At 37.2% G+C, this 17,202-nt stretch overlaps 1 protein-coding gene across 3 annotated transcripts in view; it reads right to left on the reverse strand.

Moving 5' to 3' along the window:
• cadm4 (cell adhesion molecule 4) overlaps positions 1–17,202 on the reverse strand; it is a 132,771-nt gene that overhangs the window by 63,663 nt on the left and 51,906 nt on the right. The window contains exon 1 of one of the 3 annotated variants that reach the window (XM_079445381.1): positions 15,787–15,886. The exons of the other annotated variants lie outside the window; for them this stretch is intronic. The gene's annotated coding sequence lies outside the window, so the exon portion shown is untranslated. Of the gene's footprint in view, positions 1–15,786; positions 15,887–17,202 lie in introns of those variants that run through there. 3 annotated transcript variants of the gene reach the window in all.

Below are 17,202 nucleotides of genomic sequence, written 5' to 3' on the forward strand. Positions count from 1 at the left end.
ACAGTACTTATTTCAAATTAAATAATAAACATAAAAATAAAAGCATAAAACCATAGATGGGTTTCAGCTAGTGTGTGTAAGTCACAGCTTAAAGCATTTCTTTCAGAGACAAAATGATGTGCTTTATAAAAAGCATCTTAAAATAAGAGCAGATGTGATGTCTGCCTAAATGTCTGGTTTAGGATATTGGAAGAATATTTGAGGATGGAGAATTGAGGACATGAAAGAGATATTTTGAGTGATGGGATTTGAGAGAGGAGGGAAGGTTTGAGATTAATACAATGATTGACAGGAGGTAAACACTCCCCAAAGGAGGAATAATATTCATCACCCCTTTCGCTATTCAGTTTCATTTCACTGTAATTCTCCCCTATCTGTGACTGCCAAAGCACTCTATCACTCCACTGGCATCATCCCTCGCTCACACTTGCTCTCTCTCTAGTGCGCTTACACAAACTGAATGTGAAAGTAAATGATGTAAGAATGCTGTCTGTGAAAACGCACTGTTAGCTAAACTCACAGCGAAGGTTGACATCTCTGACAAATATTTCAATCTCAACACAAGCAGCTCTGCAGAAAAAAATCATCTGAAACACACCATACCCAAGCCTGCACTGTAATGCCTCAACATCGTCTCATCTTCCACTGTCTACACAATTTCCACAACTCTATATTTCAATCTCTGTCTTTTTCTCATACTCCACATTCCAGCGAAATGGAAAAAGGGTATGAGAAAACCTGAGGTCACGTTTTCACCTGTGTTTCCGTTCCTGAACTCTCTAATTTCTCTCGGATCTCTGCAGAAAATCATACTGGCTTAAAGTGCACGTCTGTCCTGCTAAACAATTCTGGTATCAGACATTGTTGTGTTGTACTGTTGAGAACTACTTGTCACAAGCGTTAGCACATTAGCTAGCTAGCCAAACTGGAAAACTTCAGTTCACCCAAAAATGAAAATTCTCTCATTAATTACTCACCCTCATGTTGTTTCCAACCCGTACGACCTTTGTTCATCTTTGGAACACAAATGAAAACTGAGCGTTTTCTCTATCAAGTTCGAAGCCCAGAAAGTTGGTAAGGACATCGTTAAACTGGTCCACGTGGCAACAGTGGTTCAACCATAATGTTATGAAGCTACAACAATCCATTTTGTGCGCAAATAAAAACAAATGTGCCGCGGTACTCTCGTGTATGATAGCAGAGACTGACCGCAAGAGAAAAAAAATCATTGAATAAAGTTGGCAATTTTGTTTTGTTTTCACACAAAAAGTATTCTCGTAGCCTCATAAAATTAAGGTTGAACCACTGATGTCTTTTTACTACCTTTCTGGGCCTTGAACATGTCAGTTGTGTTGCTGTCTATGGAGGGTCAGAAAGCTCTTCGATTTTATCAGAAATATTTTAATTTGTGTTCCAAAGATGAATGAAGGTCTTACGGGTTTGGAACGGCATGAGGGTGGGTGAGTAGCTAAATAATGACAGAACTTAAATTTTTGGGTGAACTATCCCTTTAAAGGAACACTCCAATAGGCTCATTTTCCAACTCCCCAAGAGTTAAACAGTTGAGTTTTACCCTTTTCAAATCCATTCAGCCGATCTCCAGGTCTGGCGGTAGCACTTTTAGCGTAGCTTAGCATAGATCATTGAATCTGATTAGACCGTTAGCATCTCACTCAAAAATGACCAAAGTGATATTTTTCCTATTTAAAACTTGACTCTTCTGTAGTTACATTGTGTACTAAGACCGACGGAAAATGAAAAGTTGCGATTTTCTAGGCCGATATGGCTAGGAACTATACTCTTATTCCGGCGTAATAATCAAGGAGCTTTTCTGCCGTACCATGTGTGCAGCAGGTGCAATGATATGACGCAGCGCCTGAAAGTAGTCCCCAGCTAGGTAACTAGTTATGATATAGCTGGGACTACTTTCAGGCGCCGCGTAATATCATTCTGCCAGAGCTGTAGATCGGCTGAATGGATTAAAAAATGGTAACACTCAACTGTTTAACTCTTGGGGAGTTGGAAAAAGTGTTCCTTTAAGCATTAACGTTTTTCATGCTTTCAGATAGCATTCAGTTAGCAAGCTAAAGCCAATTAATAATTTTTTGCATAAATGCTAGGGTACATGTGACGTTAAACATCATCAGCATGGTATGTATACACTGTGTGCATGCAGGTCACATGTGTATTGATTTTTTTCTTCCACTAATCTGTTGTTCCACAAGGTGGCAACACTGGCCTGGGCTTTTTGTTTTAAAGTAGAAAAAATTGGAAGAGACTAGGGCTAGACAATAATTCAATATCAATATATATCGCAATATCACTTTTTTCAATAACGGTGATATGATTTTTAAACAATATTTCCGATATTTCAATATACTACATTACCAGTGTTTCCCATATATTGATTTAGTTGTGGCGTTTGACTTTGTTGAATAAACATGAACACTGCATGTTTCAAAATCAAAATGCGGCGTGGGTGATTTATATGAATGTATCTCTGAAGGGAACCGAGTGTCTTCAGAATAGTTTTGATGGCATTTTCATTTTATCTGATAAAGTAGTGTACATGAGCGGAGCTGCTTAGATTATTAGCCACTACTTAGCCATTACTGGGGAAACCGCTAATTCTACCGCTCTCAAAGTCCCCCCTACTGGCAAAGAATCAGATTGCATTTTCAATAATAAGTCCGTCTCCCATAACCCTTTTTTTCTTTGTTGCTCAATTTTTTTTGTTTTCTGTAGTAACTCACTTGGAGTCAGTACTTTTTTCTTTTCTTTTTTTGGAGGGGGGGGAGGGGGGGGGGGGGTTATAGAAATTAATACTTTTATTTAGTAAGGATGCTTTAAATTGAACAAAAGTGATGATTCATAATATTACAAAAGATTTCTATTTCAGATAGATGCTGTTCTTCTGAACTTTCTATTCATCAAAGAAACCTGAAAATTCTACTCTGCTGTTTTCAACATAATAAATGTTTTTTTTGAGCAGCAAATCAGAATATTAGAATGATTTCTGAAGGATCATGTGACTGGAGTAATAATGCTAAAAATTCAGCTTTGAAATCACAGGAATAACTTTTCAAATAGAAAACAGTTAAAATATTTTAAAATGTTACTGTTTTTGCTGTATTTTGGATCAAATAAATGCAGGCTTGGTGAGCAGAAGCGAATTGTTTAAAAAACTAAAATCTTACTGTTCAAAAACTTTTGACCGGTAGTGTATGTTAGCCTATAGTTTGAAGTTAAAGATATTAATATTAATAAGGTGAGTCTGAGATGTTTATTTGACAGCGATTTCACATTTCTTGTTTGTATGAAGGCTAAATACAAATAAAAGGTGAACATTCATTTATTTATGCTGTTTTTTCCGCCTAAAATATTATAGTTTTATAGGAGAAGTTCATAGACTTGGCAAATTCATTTTTAATTTTTCAAGTTTATAGGTACAGACATCTGTTGTGGGCATTCTTGGCAGTTTTTAAGAAGCTTTTTTAAATAGCGTTAATATCGATATCGGAATTATATCATATCGACCGAAATTAAGAAATGTATCGCAATATAAATTTTACCATATTGTCCAGCCCTAGAAGAGACAGAACAAAAACAACACAAAATGCAGAGACAAGAACAGACGCCCACATTGACAAGCGCTTGTGTGAGGAGGTTCAGAGATACATGCAACTCTAGTTTAAACAAGAACAACATTTTTATCGCTCAAAACTTCTGGAGAGAAATAGCACAGATACTGGACAAAGGTTAAACTTTCTACTATGAATGTGTTGAGTGCCTGTGTTCACGCATGCTATCAAGTGGACTATACTTTAGAATGCTAAGCGTTCAGCTGTACCGTAGTATGCTAGCAATACACATTAGAAAGTAAAGTATACAGTACCTTGGGCAGCTTAGCTAACTAGCTGAGCATAACTAGCACTAACTTATTAAAAAGTTCTTTGGATTTGCTAAATCAGCAATTAGGGATTGTAGAAATGGAGTAGGATCTTGAGCAATATTGGCACAGAACCATTTTTTTCTTTGGAACTCCCTTTTGTGTGGTAGAAATGCACAGAAAGGTTTGAGAGTGGGCACTAGCCCTGGAAACTTTCATTGTGAGTAGAAAACAGTTTTTTTTTTTTTTTTTTTTAAATGTCATATCTATCACGTCTTCCAAAATCTTACTTCATTTTCTGTGCTCACATTTCTGGATGTGTCTCATATACGTGCACCCCCCCATCCCTTCCCTCCACCATCCCTTGATCCCCCAGGACACAATTACAGTTTTCCCCTAGATACAAACTAATTAGCTAAAAAAACTCCCACGAATGAATAAATAAATAAATAAATGAGGGGAAGGGAGCTAAATAAATGCTAATCCTTGGTGCAGTGCTCAGACACATGGACAGAGAGACACTACAACAGATTCCTTCACACACACACACACACACACACATTCACAGACTGCGGCAGGGTGAAGCTATTGCTGAAGCGCAGCGGGATTCTGTAGTAAATCACCACACACCTGTGTAGTGTAACCTGTGCGAACCGCCTCTCTCTACCCAAGGGAACAAACGTCCCACTTAAACACTTGTATAAAAGCTTCTGCAGGAAAACAAATGTGCGTTGGGAGAAAAAGCTCTTAATAAAAGATGCTAGACTGAGACAGAGCAGGGAGTTAAATGCCTCTAACGGCACACGCTAAAGCAGCCCTAAACAAACATATTTTAATAAAGACTAGCACTAACACTAACAGGTCTATGTTCGGTGTGCATTAGTGGTTAATATAATCGAGGCTGAGGAAGGAGGCTAATTATGAGGAAGCTTTGGGAGCCATTAGCTCTTCCGCTATGAATAAAAGAGGACGAACTAAACTGACAAGTGTACATAACTCACGGCACAAATGCTAATGCCACAGGACTCGCTAAACACCCACGACAACCTGCCAATGAGCCGTGATCAGTTTTGTGCTTCTATTATAACCACTAAACATTGGAATCGATCCGAAGATCCATGTTTCCATCAGCACCTGAGGACCACAATGACCCGGAGCAGCTTTGCATTGGCCATTTTGATATTCATGATTTTGCATCAGGGGACCAGAACTGGAGAGATATTAATGGAATGAGACGATCTGAACTCGGCACGAAGCGCTTCTTTAATAATGGCTAGACTAACGAAGTGCGGGGAGCTCCAGTAAATGACCCCAGTAGATCCAGCACCATTTTCCTTTAATGGACTTTAATAAAACAGCATGATGGTCCCTTTATAAATCCTCTGTCAGAGGCAGGTGTGGAGGCACAGCAGGGGCAGCGCTTCAAAAATCGCTAAGCTAGGGATATGGAACGAGGGAAGGCTGCGCTACTGAAGATTTGCAGCGTTGCTTAATGAATGTTAGGCTAACTCAGATGCTGTAGGAGTTTAGCAACGAGACGCACAAAGTGCTTTATTACTCAACTCTTAAGCGAGGCAGGGGAGATGGAGGGAGTGGGAGAGTAGGAGAAAAGTGGAAATGGGTGAAGAAAAATGCAGCTGGGTCATTTTCATTATGTAGTGCATTTTAATGTCCCCATCATATACTGTAAATCTTAAAGGGATAGTTCACCCTAAAATGAAAACTCGTGTTATTCCAAACCTGTATGATTGCCTTTCTTCTGTGGAAAATAAAAGAAGGTATTTTGAGAAATGTTTCAGGTTTTTTGTCTATAGAAGTCAATGATCACCAAAACTGTTTGGTTCCCCACATTCTTCAAAATATATTCATTCATTGTCAACAGAAGAAAATAAAAACATTTTCGTCTTTGGGTGAACTATACCTGTAATATATAAAAAAATATATATTGAACTTATAAAGGAAGTCAAATCATTTTGGCAGAAATCACATACACATCTACTCGACCTTCAAGATGACAACCTCATGTAAATTAACTTCAGCACTTTATTTCCATCCTTTTATTTTCAGTCCTGTCAGGAATACTTTTCATTTCTTTATCTCCTACCTGTTCCTATTGTTTTCGTTCATATTAAATAAGGAATCACATTATAATCAAAAAAGTTTCAATCCTAGTTTGACAAAAGAATGTTTCTGAAAGTCTGGCGTGTCTCATGACATCCATCCGAGTGCAACGGATTATCAAAAAAGAGCAAATGTAGGATGGGGACTTGGGTCTATACATCAGTTGTTGCAATGCATTGCATTTTGAGATGTGTGTGATGTACTAAAAAATGAAGGCAGGTTTACATTCAAGCTTACGGGCAATTTTAAGAAAGGGGCGGAGTTTAAGCAGCCTAAATGATTGGAGAAGTCCAGCATACATCACCAAAGAGAAGTATGTCATTTAACTGGAAAATTTACATTTTTATTAATGAGCTCAAAAAAATTTAATAACTTGGGCTCACTTTATATAAAGTGGCCTTAACTACTATGTCATTACATTTAAATCATCTCTATTATTTGATATTATGCACTTATTGTGTGCATACATGTTTTTACATTGTACTTATTTTTTTTAAAATAGCTCCATGTAATTACATCTGTAATTAATTTCTGTAATTGCATTTATAATTATACTGTTGACTCATCCCTTGCACCTTAACCCACCCTTAAACTTACCCAGACCACCAAACCTGTCCCTAGCCTTATACGTATCCCACCTCAATAGCAGTGGTTTGCAATACAATATGAACACAATAAGCACATTGTACTAATTTTTTGATGTAAGTAAATAGTAGTTAATACCACCTAATATAATGTGGGACCAAAAACTTATACATGGATGAATCATTCATGACAAGATCAATAACACACATTTATAAAACAGATAGGGAAAAATGAAAAGTTAAAAATGACAGAGCTAATAACAGGAATAACGCAGCTCCGCTTTGACAGGCTATGTATATGTCATCTTTGTCATCATGACTGGTAGATCATTAGAGAGATGGTGGAAAAAGACTGTGTCACTCTCCTGTGGAGCAGCTATTAGAGTCCACTCTTGCCCCCTCTGTTTCTCTCTCTTCACATTTACCGCCTATCTTGGTCATTACCTTTTATCTTTTCCTTGTATTTCAGTCATTTTCTCTCTCGCTCCGTGTCTCTCTGTCTATCAGGTGAAGTGTGCAATATTATTAATAAGATCTCATGCACATTCCTATTGTTGTCCTCCATTAGAGTCCTCTAATGCATATTAATGCGACCGCTGCCATAACCTGACCTTGAAATACCGACACGTGCACATAAACATACAAAACCCAGTCAAGAGGCCCCGCCTCCACCCGTCTGTTACCCTAACTCTTAACCCCAGCCTATATTACATCTCCATGGTGACCGGTGCCTGGCAACAGCTGGAAGAGAGCTGCATTCATAGCAATGCAATGTGAGGCAGTGATGTCATGGCCCGGTTACCTCAGACTCAAGGGGCTATTATTGCTGCTCTTATGGGAGATGTTTGAACATTATGTATTCGCCACCCCGTTACCACGGCGATCCATCGCAATCACCATCGGACTCGGACCTCGATTTGTCTTCATTAGGGAGGACTCGGCGCCGTTTTGTCCGTTACTCTATCCCCACTTCACTGTCATTCATTCCGACCTCTGGTCTCGCTCTTTCTTCCTTCGTTCCTCACACTCTTTTCTCGCCACTTCAATCAAGTCTAAGTAATGCGGTCACCGGCTACGCACACGTAAGTACACTCGCATTGTGTAGCCGCACACTCAATAAACACACAAAATCAATACCGTATGGGTTCACCTTAAAGTAAACAAGTATACGGCGACCAGCAACCCCCCACCTTCTCTTTCTCTCTTCCTTCTATACAAGTACACTGTACTCTCAATGCTCTCATAGGACTGTGACCTTTTTATTCAAACGGACACAGTGAAGACGCATTAAGAAGTGAAACCCTTAGGACACCTATACACTGGAGTGAGCACCGAAAATTACGTCTGAAGAAATGTTGGAACTTAGCGCATTAGTGTAGATTTCAGCTGATGACACAAGTGTTTAACTCAAGTGTAACTCAAGAAATGTGTTCCGCTAATCAATGGGAATTTTAGAGAGGCAGGCCAAGAAATCCCAATTTTATTCCCGTCTGATTTCAAATTGACCTGCACAAAACAAATTTTAGACGTTTATGTCAGTCAAACACTCTCAAGCTTTTTCTAGTGTAGGCGGCATTATACACACAAACATCTGTGCCTGCAGCTGTACGTAACCTGAGTGCTCGCTTATTGATGTTATTATTATTATATAATTCTTGGCCTTCAAGTTCACTCCTGATTTAAATAAAATCAAGAGAGAGTGAAGAGAGGGAAAGAGAGAGAGGCTTGTGTGATGATAGAATTGTTGAACTGTATCTTTTCAAGTATGCACTTCCTTCCCCAAATTATTAAAAATGACTGTCCTATAATCAGCTAGTTCGTGTTGACAGCAGCCTAGCTAAAAAGGAATAAAGGCTTTCTAAAGCAACTCAACTTTTAAATGAAAAAGAGCATATGGCACATACAGTGTGTACTAACTGTGCCAGTGTGCACATCTTCTGTTGAACGTTTATTCAGCACTTTCAGGATATAAAACCCATCATTAAAATAATAGTTCACCCAAAAATGAAAATTCTGTCATTAATTACGCAATCTTACATCATTCCAAACCTGTAAGACAATGTTTGGAACAAAATTTTTTTTTTTTTTTGATGAAATCCGAAAGTTTTCTGACCCTCCATTAACAGCAACACAACTGACAAGTACAAGGTTTTACAGGTTTGGAAGGACATGAATTTTCATTTTTGGGAGAACTAGGCCTATCCTTTTAAATCACAAGACAAGTATAGCTTTATTTCCTTCCTTTATTTGGGGTGGGACATATCAAATGGATCTTCCCTGTTTTGTTAAATAGTCAACAGAATGCAGTTTCTTTACCGAATTGATGGAAAGAAATTGTCAAGAACTGATAGATCCTGCTATACCATTTATATTGTGGTATATCTGCAACATAATTTAAAATTAGTTTACTCACAAAACTGTGTCATAGATGGACACTTCCAGTGAAGCATAGTTGATTATAATGGAAATGATTCAGTTTTGACACATTGTGCTGAGCTGCACATATCCAGTATAGGCTCAAATTAACTGTGGATTGTTTATGCTTGCCAAGCAATGTTGTGACCTGCCATTTGTATGGATTTTACCTGATGACACCGTCACAGGTGTTTCTAACTCAAGAGTTGAATAATGCAAAGCTGTTTTTACCGATACTGAATTTATCATTTATTTTAATAAAATAGTACCTTTTGATAGGCAACAAACATGTTCTCAAAACAAAAACTAAACTGAATAAAAATAAAAAAAAGTAAAATTAAACATAAAATTATATTACATTCAAAATAAAATGATTTTGATAAAGCCCACCCTTACAATAACAACACATACTGCAGATGCTAACAAAGATATGGATGAAGCTGGCACATAACTCTAATTTTGATTAATGGGGCCTAAAGTGTCTTATTTAAACAAAATGATGGTAGACAGCAGTTGACAGATGGCAAGTTCCCCTATAAACATTCACCTTGAAATTAAAAATGACAGAGAAAGTGTTCAAATTATTTGATGCAACCAGGAGACAAAGAGCAATTTTTAAATTCGTTTTTGGCACATCTTATTTGTTAATTAATGAGTGGGTGATGTTCACAGTGGCATTCTTGTGGAGTTCTCAATGTGAAATCCTGCAAATCTGGCGCCCCTGCACTCAACTGCACATACTTGAATGGGCTTGAGTACCGAAGAACACAAAAACCATCAGGTGTACATAAACTCACAACACTTCCTTCCTTCCAAGCCTTTGCCCCAGCGCACACATGGTGACATTTAAAAGGGGACAGAACAAGGACACAGTAATTGCGCAGCAACGCAAAATGTGTGTGTGAACAGGAGGGTTGTGAATTATCAAGCACATGTGTTGCAGCTCACGCAGATCAAAGCATTATTCTCCGTGGAGCAAATTGCCTCATTTCCGACCCATTTAAAAGCCAGCTCATCCCCATCAGCAACATACAACAAAAATTACACACACGAGTACGCTCACATTCGCATAAACTGGCCATTTAATTACCACAAAGCTTCCACCCACTCACACACACAACTTCAGCAGTTGCATGGTACTCACTGCCTTGGGACAGAAAGTGCTGCTGAAGAAGGACAGTGAGCCAAGAGGACACACAGAGTATTAGTGTAAAAGCCCATAAAATTGTATTATCACTTGATCAGATGTTCATTAGTAAGCTGTGTACCTGCATGTGTGATTTCCATTCACACTGAATGTGTTTATTGAAGTGTGTCGGCCTAGGTTCAAGTCAGGATGGGGAATAAATAATGCTTTGTCACCAGACCCATAAATCCAGCTGTGTCTCACCTATGCTGAATGTGCATTCATGAGGTGTCTTTGAGGTCAGGAGGAACACAACATAGTCAGGCAGCCACTTAATCAATGACCACCTGATGCCAGGCCTTTGGACCTGCTGGCCCCTCGCACGGACCATTCTTTCACTCATACCAGAGCTCTTTTTTGTGAGTTTTTTGTGCCCTTAGGAGTAATATATTTCATGGAAATAACATGTTTGAATACTATTGTTGTAGCACTATAGCATTTTTAAGTACCTTAAGAGTACCACAAGGTCTGATACCACTGTCTTTAGGTAGATCCATTGCAAATTATGTTATCTACATAATAAGTGAAAGTAAAAGAGAATAGTTTAATTGTTAAAAATAATTTTAAAAACTATATTAACACTAAATAAATAAAAGAATGAACAATTTAACTTGTGAAAACTGATTTGTTGATATCAAGAATGAATAAAAGTCAAAACGGCCATTACTATGATATAAATTCTTGATATCAAGAATAATATTTTTTACTAGTAGAACTTTAATTGCTGATATCAAGAATTAAATTTCCACGAGTGACGATGTCATTGTTGATATCAAGAATTAAGATTGTTACTAGTAGAAATCTAATTCCTGATATCAAGAATTAACATTTTAACTAGTAAAAATTGAATTGTTGATATTAAGAATTCATATCCTGCAAAGGAATAAAAGTCAAAACTGCTTGCCATACACTAAAACAGGCAGTGCATTCACTTGCCGACAACTTGCCAAAATAAAAGCTTGCTAATTTTAGGTTTGAAAATGTTGAAAATTAATTTAAAAAAAAGTAAATATTAGCATTGAATTTTTAAAGTGTACTATAAAATAATTGTATTCTTATTTAATACTCATTTTTAATTTTAAAATATAACAGTATTATCAAACTTTATTTTGTTTATTATTTTATTTTTAAAAACTGAATTAATGCAATAACACTATTATTCCTATTATTAATTATTTCGTTTTTTTATAGATATATTTCATGGGCAGTATGAACACCAAACCAAATCTTCAGGCTGTCATGGGAACCAGACCGAAAAACTTATGTGCACCCCTGTATATATAATTTTATATAAAACTGTGTCCAAACCAATACCATCTTGCATCTGATTTAACATGCATATGCAGTACACCAGCAAAAAACAGGGGGGAGGGGGGGCAGTATTACCATGGAACTATGCCCATAAAACACAGTACTGTGGCACTATATTGTAGCCCTTCCTGGCATTGTATATCACAGAAGCACTGTGTGTGTGTGTGTGTGTGTGAGTCTCTGTGCAGTAGCTTTCTATGCATATGTGTGGCTGGTCAAGCTCTAGTAACAGTGTTTTGTGGTTGATTTACAGCATGCCAGAGAGTGGTGAAGATTAAATGTGCAGTTTGACTTCAATCCTTCTCTCTCTCTTTCCCTGTCGTTCATCCCTTCCTTTCTATACATTCTTTCATCCCTTGCAGCTCTATCTCTCATTCACTTTTTATGGCTGAATCCCTCTCTCCCTCGTTCCTCCAACATAAAATAGCTGACATAAAGTAATTTGCTCTTTTTATTGCTCTCTTTCAGTGCTCTAATGATTTTCACATCCTTCATGAGGTCTTACGTGCGTGATGTCATGCTCTTTCAGACATACTTTCTCTCTCATACTTTCTGTCTCTCTGCCTGTATATAGAGATTGATAGCATGTAAGATTTAACTTTCTGAATATTAATGCCAAATGTGACATTTGCTACACATTTTACTTTGCATGATTTGATGTATATCTAAGAGAAACAGAATATTCAGTCAGAGAAAAAACGTAGATCGGGACTTGATCTTATTGAGAAGTGATTATACTGTGAAAAGAGGCTGTTAAATACCAAAATAAAGGCACACCAAATAGGAATTTGCTAAAGTAATGCGCAAATAGCTATTCTGTAAACATTATTCACTAGCCCACATAGACTAAGTGATGTCATCAGAACAGGAAATATGCATAAATATGAGAGATAATTCAATATTTTGACGTGGAATTTGTGGTGTTGGAAATCTGCTGGTTTTTTTTTGTTTGTTTCGTAGTATACAGACATACACATGCATGACTGGCCCTGTTCTCATGACAATTCTCATTTAAATTAGTGGCCATCATCACAATGTCATCTAATCATACAACTAGCCCTGTTCTGCCTTGAGAGATAAAGAGAGAGAAGCAAACAAACCCCTTCAAGCTCTCATCCACCTTCAAACACAACACATCTGAAAGAAAATGTAAAACATTTTCAAACTCCACAAGACAAAAGTGATTATGTTTCATGTTTCTCCAACTGTAAAAGCAGAATAAACCAGGCAGGTCTGCTAGTCTTACCCAGTCAGGTTTATTGATTTTAAAGGTCTTTTGGGCACCAATCAAAAACCAGATTAGACCAGAAAACAATCTTTGGCTGGTTTTAGCCATTTTTAGCCGTTCACGTCACTCCTCTGACCAGGGTTTTTATTGTTAAGTAAAACTAAAATTCAAACTATTTTTTATTTAAATACATATTTGAAATAAAGCTATAAAGCTTAAATAAAAGAAATATATTTTAATGTTTTAATATATAAAAAAATTGAAATGTTTAAGTTAAAGCACAAATGGACAACTACTGTAGAAATGAACTAAAGTAACAAATTCCAGTAACTAAAAAAACAAACAAAAGTCGGCACACCATAAGCTCCAAAAATGCCAAAATGTTTTCAATGCAGTAACTAATAAATGACAAAAACACAACAAAATTACTAAAAATTAAACCAATTAAAATGAAAATATAAAAACCTAATTCACAATTTATAAATAATAATATATAAATAATACCAAATCAACTGCCTCTTACAAAGAAAAATCACAAGATAAACTGCTAATGAGCCTCTTTCACTTCTGCATTCATCATGTTTATTTCAAACAACACAGTGTCTACCGTTCAGCCTCTCTAAAACAAGCTACCCTCACTTCTGCACTCTGGGTAAGTCTAGAGAAAAACCTAGACAAGAGCCTGTCCCAGTCCAACAAACAAACACTCATGCCCTTCAACTTACTGACTCACTCACTTGCCTTTGCTCTTTCTGCCATTTTCATTCTGATATTGCTGCCAGGCCCTGCGGATGATACACACACACACATGCTTCTCTCTCCAGAGGGTAACGCAAAACAAGCTTGTTTCATTTAGAGTGTGCTTGACTGCCTTTAGCCGTTACTGTTGGGACAATGACACTGACCACAGCACAGAAACACATTAATCTTTAAATCTCTCTCTCTCACACACACACAAACTTCTGCTACAACCACCGAACTGTGATCAGCACACACATGGACACACTTCACACAGACGAAGGGAGATAGGAAAAGATGGAGAGAGTCGTCATCGCCGTTCAGGATCGAACAAGAGAGCGAGGGAACAATGAGACATCTTGGCCTTATGTGAGGTCACCACTGTTGTCACTGTCTGGAGTGGACGGTCAGAACATACAAAAGACCTTTACGCATGTCCAGACAAAAGAAACACTGTTTCACTCCAGGCCAATGATGACGGAAAGGACTGACGTCTTAAGAATGGTAAAACAGAAACTATTGGGCCAAGCGGAGACAGACGCGTGAGGTCTTCAGCAGCGCCCGCGTAGATTAATTAAAGATTTTTATCATAAGTGATACAGACAGACAGAAAGGGCCAGACAGTGATAAAGAGATTTATAGATAGATGAATAGATGGAGGCCTTTGCCAGTCTATTTTTCAGTGTGCCATGAGGAAAAACTGTAAAAAATCTGAATTCAGCACAGCTCTCTTTAAATGCATTACCAGTGAAAGCTAAGGTGAGAATATCTGTGATTGGCCATCTGTGAAATAGACCACAATGCGCTAGTAAAGATTCATACACTTCATTGTCAGAGAAGATTTAAACGAACATCTATAACCATTACTGACATAATTCTCCATTCACAGTTATGTATAATCAATAAAAGTTTTATTCAGTTGTGAGGTCATTTCGACCTTAAAAAGCTGTTATAGTGACTGTAGGGGGTGCTATTAGGCACAATGCAATGTAGAGATCCATGATGTACAGTATCAGTGCCATAACTGTTATCTAACTCTTACAAACCCATTACTTTCATTCATCTGCTGAAGATATTTTAATGAAACCTGAGAGATTTCTGTCTATCCATTGGAAATCCGTTCACCCAAAACTCTGATGCTCCAAAAAGAAAAGAGGTTAAAGAAATCCATGTCAATCGAGCATTTTATCCCAAGTCTTCTGAAAAGAAACTTTTATATTGAACAGATTTAATTCAGGCTTATATTCACATATAAACTTTCACCAACTCACATAAACTGAGCACACCGAATATGGTAAACGCAAGGTCAATTATACACAGGAACAAATGAGGATGAGCAATTTATGACAATTTTCATTTTTACATGAACTAACCCTTTCAAGTGAATCTTTAAAAACTCTAACAACGTTTGTCAAGTCTTCAAAATATTGTATACAAACACATCAAATAAGACCCAGTGTAAACAGGCTCCAAGATGTAGGCTTAATTGATATAAATATCAATCAAATCACTCAAATGAGCAAACGGTTTGAGATGCAACAAGACAAAAATGAACCAGCTGATCGAGACACATGAAGTGACCAAGTATAACACCTCTAAAACCCTACTGTGTTCACAGGGATATGTTAAAATATCGCAAAGTTCAATAATCATAATAATCTGAATACACATTTCCACCTGGTACCCAGCTCATTATCTCATTAACTATAGACTGTTCAGGCCAAATAAAGAAAACACATGCTAAAGTTCAATATATACTATACAGCGAATTAATTAATGTGCAGGCAGATATTTGCTTTTGTGGTTTAAATGTGGCTCATCAATACTGTTTTAAAGCCAGAACAACCTGTTATACAAGCCTGATTTTCATACAACAAAACTCCAGCAGTTACAGACCAGCTCTTTGTTTTAATTTGAACAAGCATGTTCAATTATTTGCCTGTTTTGCCAACCTTGTTCTAGTAATTTTACGAGGTGATAGCTCCACGTTCACTTTTTTAACAAGGATATGGTTCAGTGTGGACTCAAATTACTCACCAGAATGAAATTAGTTCCTATTCCACAAGGCTTTAATCGTGCCAGAACATCTGCTGATATTGTCCTGGTTTGAACCTAAAAACACTTTTCCACACTACTTTTCCACATCTTTTTCCCCTCAGATTGTCACGGAAACATCCGCTGGATGGATTTCAAATTCATTCTCAAAATATGAAAGCAGAAGCATATTTAAAGATAAGAAAATGCTAATTTAAACAATTCACAGACTGCCATTATTATAACCGCTTTGTTTACAACAACACAGGTGGATACTTACGGAAAAATCAAACACCGATAACAACGGTGGTACAAAAGATCCGAGAGATCTCAGCGCTGTTGCTGGTGCCAGGTAGTTCAGACTCGCCTGGCCTGAAATCAAAAGCCCGGGGAAGCAGATCAAAGAGGGACCTCCCCGGAAACCGCTGCCATCCAAACCAGTTATCCCATCTGTAGACAAGTTGGGTGGGCCTCAGTGCCGAGGAGACCGTTGCTCTGGTGTATCACAGCATCGCAGGCATCAATCTATCTGCTAAATACATGTTTAATCCAGAGCAGCTGTAGGATTCTGCCTTTCAGAAAGCGCTCCAGTGAGGTGTAGAGGACAAATCATCACATTGAATCACATGTCTGCTCGCCTATTTAACAGAGTGCAAAGAGTTTCAGCAGCAAGAGCACATCGATATTTAGTGTTTTTTAGCCACAGGGGCCAAATCTGCTTTTGCAATTTGTGCAGTGCCAAAAAGAAATGAGTTACTGCAGGTGCAAGACACTCATCATTCTAAATACCCTGATGGCTTTGGCTTGGTTAGATAATGTGTTTCTAATGTAAAAACTTCTGTTATTACTGGAGCTTGTATCAAAGCAATGGAAGCTTTGAGCTTTTACATCACACAAATTACTTTTCTTATGTACCAAAAAAGTACGCAATATCAAAACAATATCACTAAGCAGAAAGTCTAAAAATAGTTGCAATATTTAAAAAAGAAATACATTTTTTTTTTTTTTTTTAAAGTCTATTCATTGCTTCTATACACCGGTTTTGCATTTACTGCAGTTACTGCAGTGCAGATACTGCTTCAGGGACTTTCATGGGGGCTTTACCAAGGTTATACAAAACCATTTTCCAAATTAATACTTTAAAAAAGTGGTTTTAAAACTTTACGGAACCCTATATATAAGAATTGCCATTTTAAATGATTAAAAAATTCTTTAAACATTCATTATTCATTTGACAATATGTATATTTTTAATAATTTTTCAACATTGATCATAAGAAGTGTTCTATGAGCAGCAGATCAGCATATTAGAATGATTTCTGAAGGATCACATGACACTGAACACTGGAGTTATGGCTGCTGAAAATCCAGCTTTGCCATATCACAGAAATGAATTACAATTATTTTATATTACATCTAATAAACATGGCTGTCATCAAAAAAAAAAACCCTGATAGAATGTAAAAATGTATGAAATGAACATTTGTGTAAATATTTCACTTTCTTTTCGAGCGAACACCTCCAGCGGTTCCCTAATCTCAGTTTGAAGATGCCTGTTTTAATGTATTACATGTCTTGCAATGGCCACAACATTTGGCACATTATTATGGGAGATGTCATACTACTGACTGACTATTGATTACTACTGTGTATGACTTGAGCATTTTCTCCAAAGGCTTAAATGTAACCCAAGAGAA

The sequence above is a fragment of the Barbus barbus genome (genome assembly GCF_936440315.1).
Source record: "Barbus barbus genome assembly, chromosome: 21".
Lineage (NCBI taxonomy): Eukaryota > Metazoa > Chordata > Actinopteri > Cypriniformes > Cyprinidae > Barbus > Barbus barbus.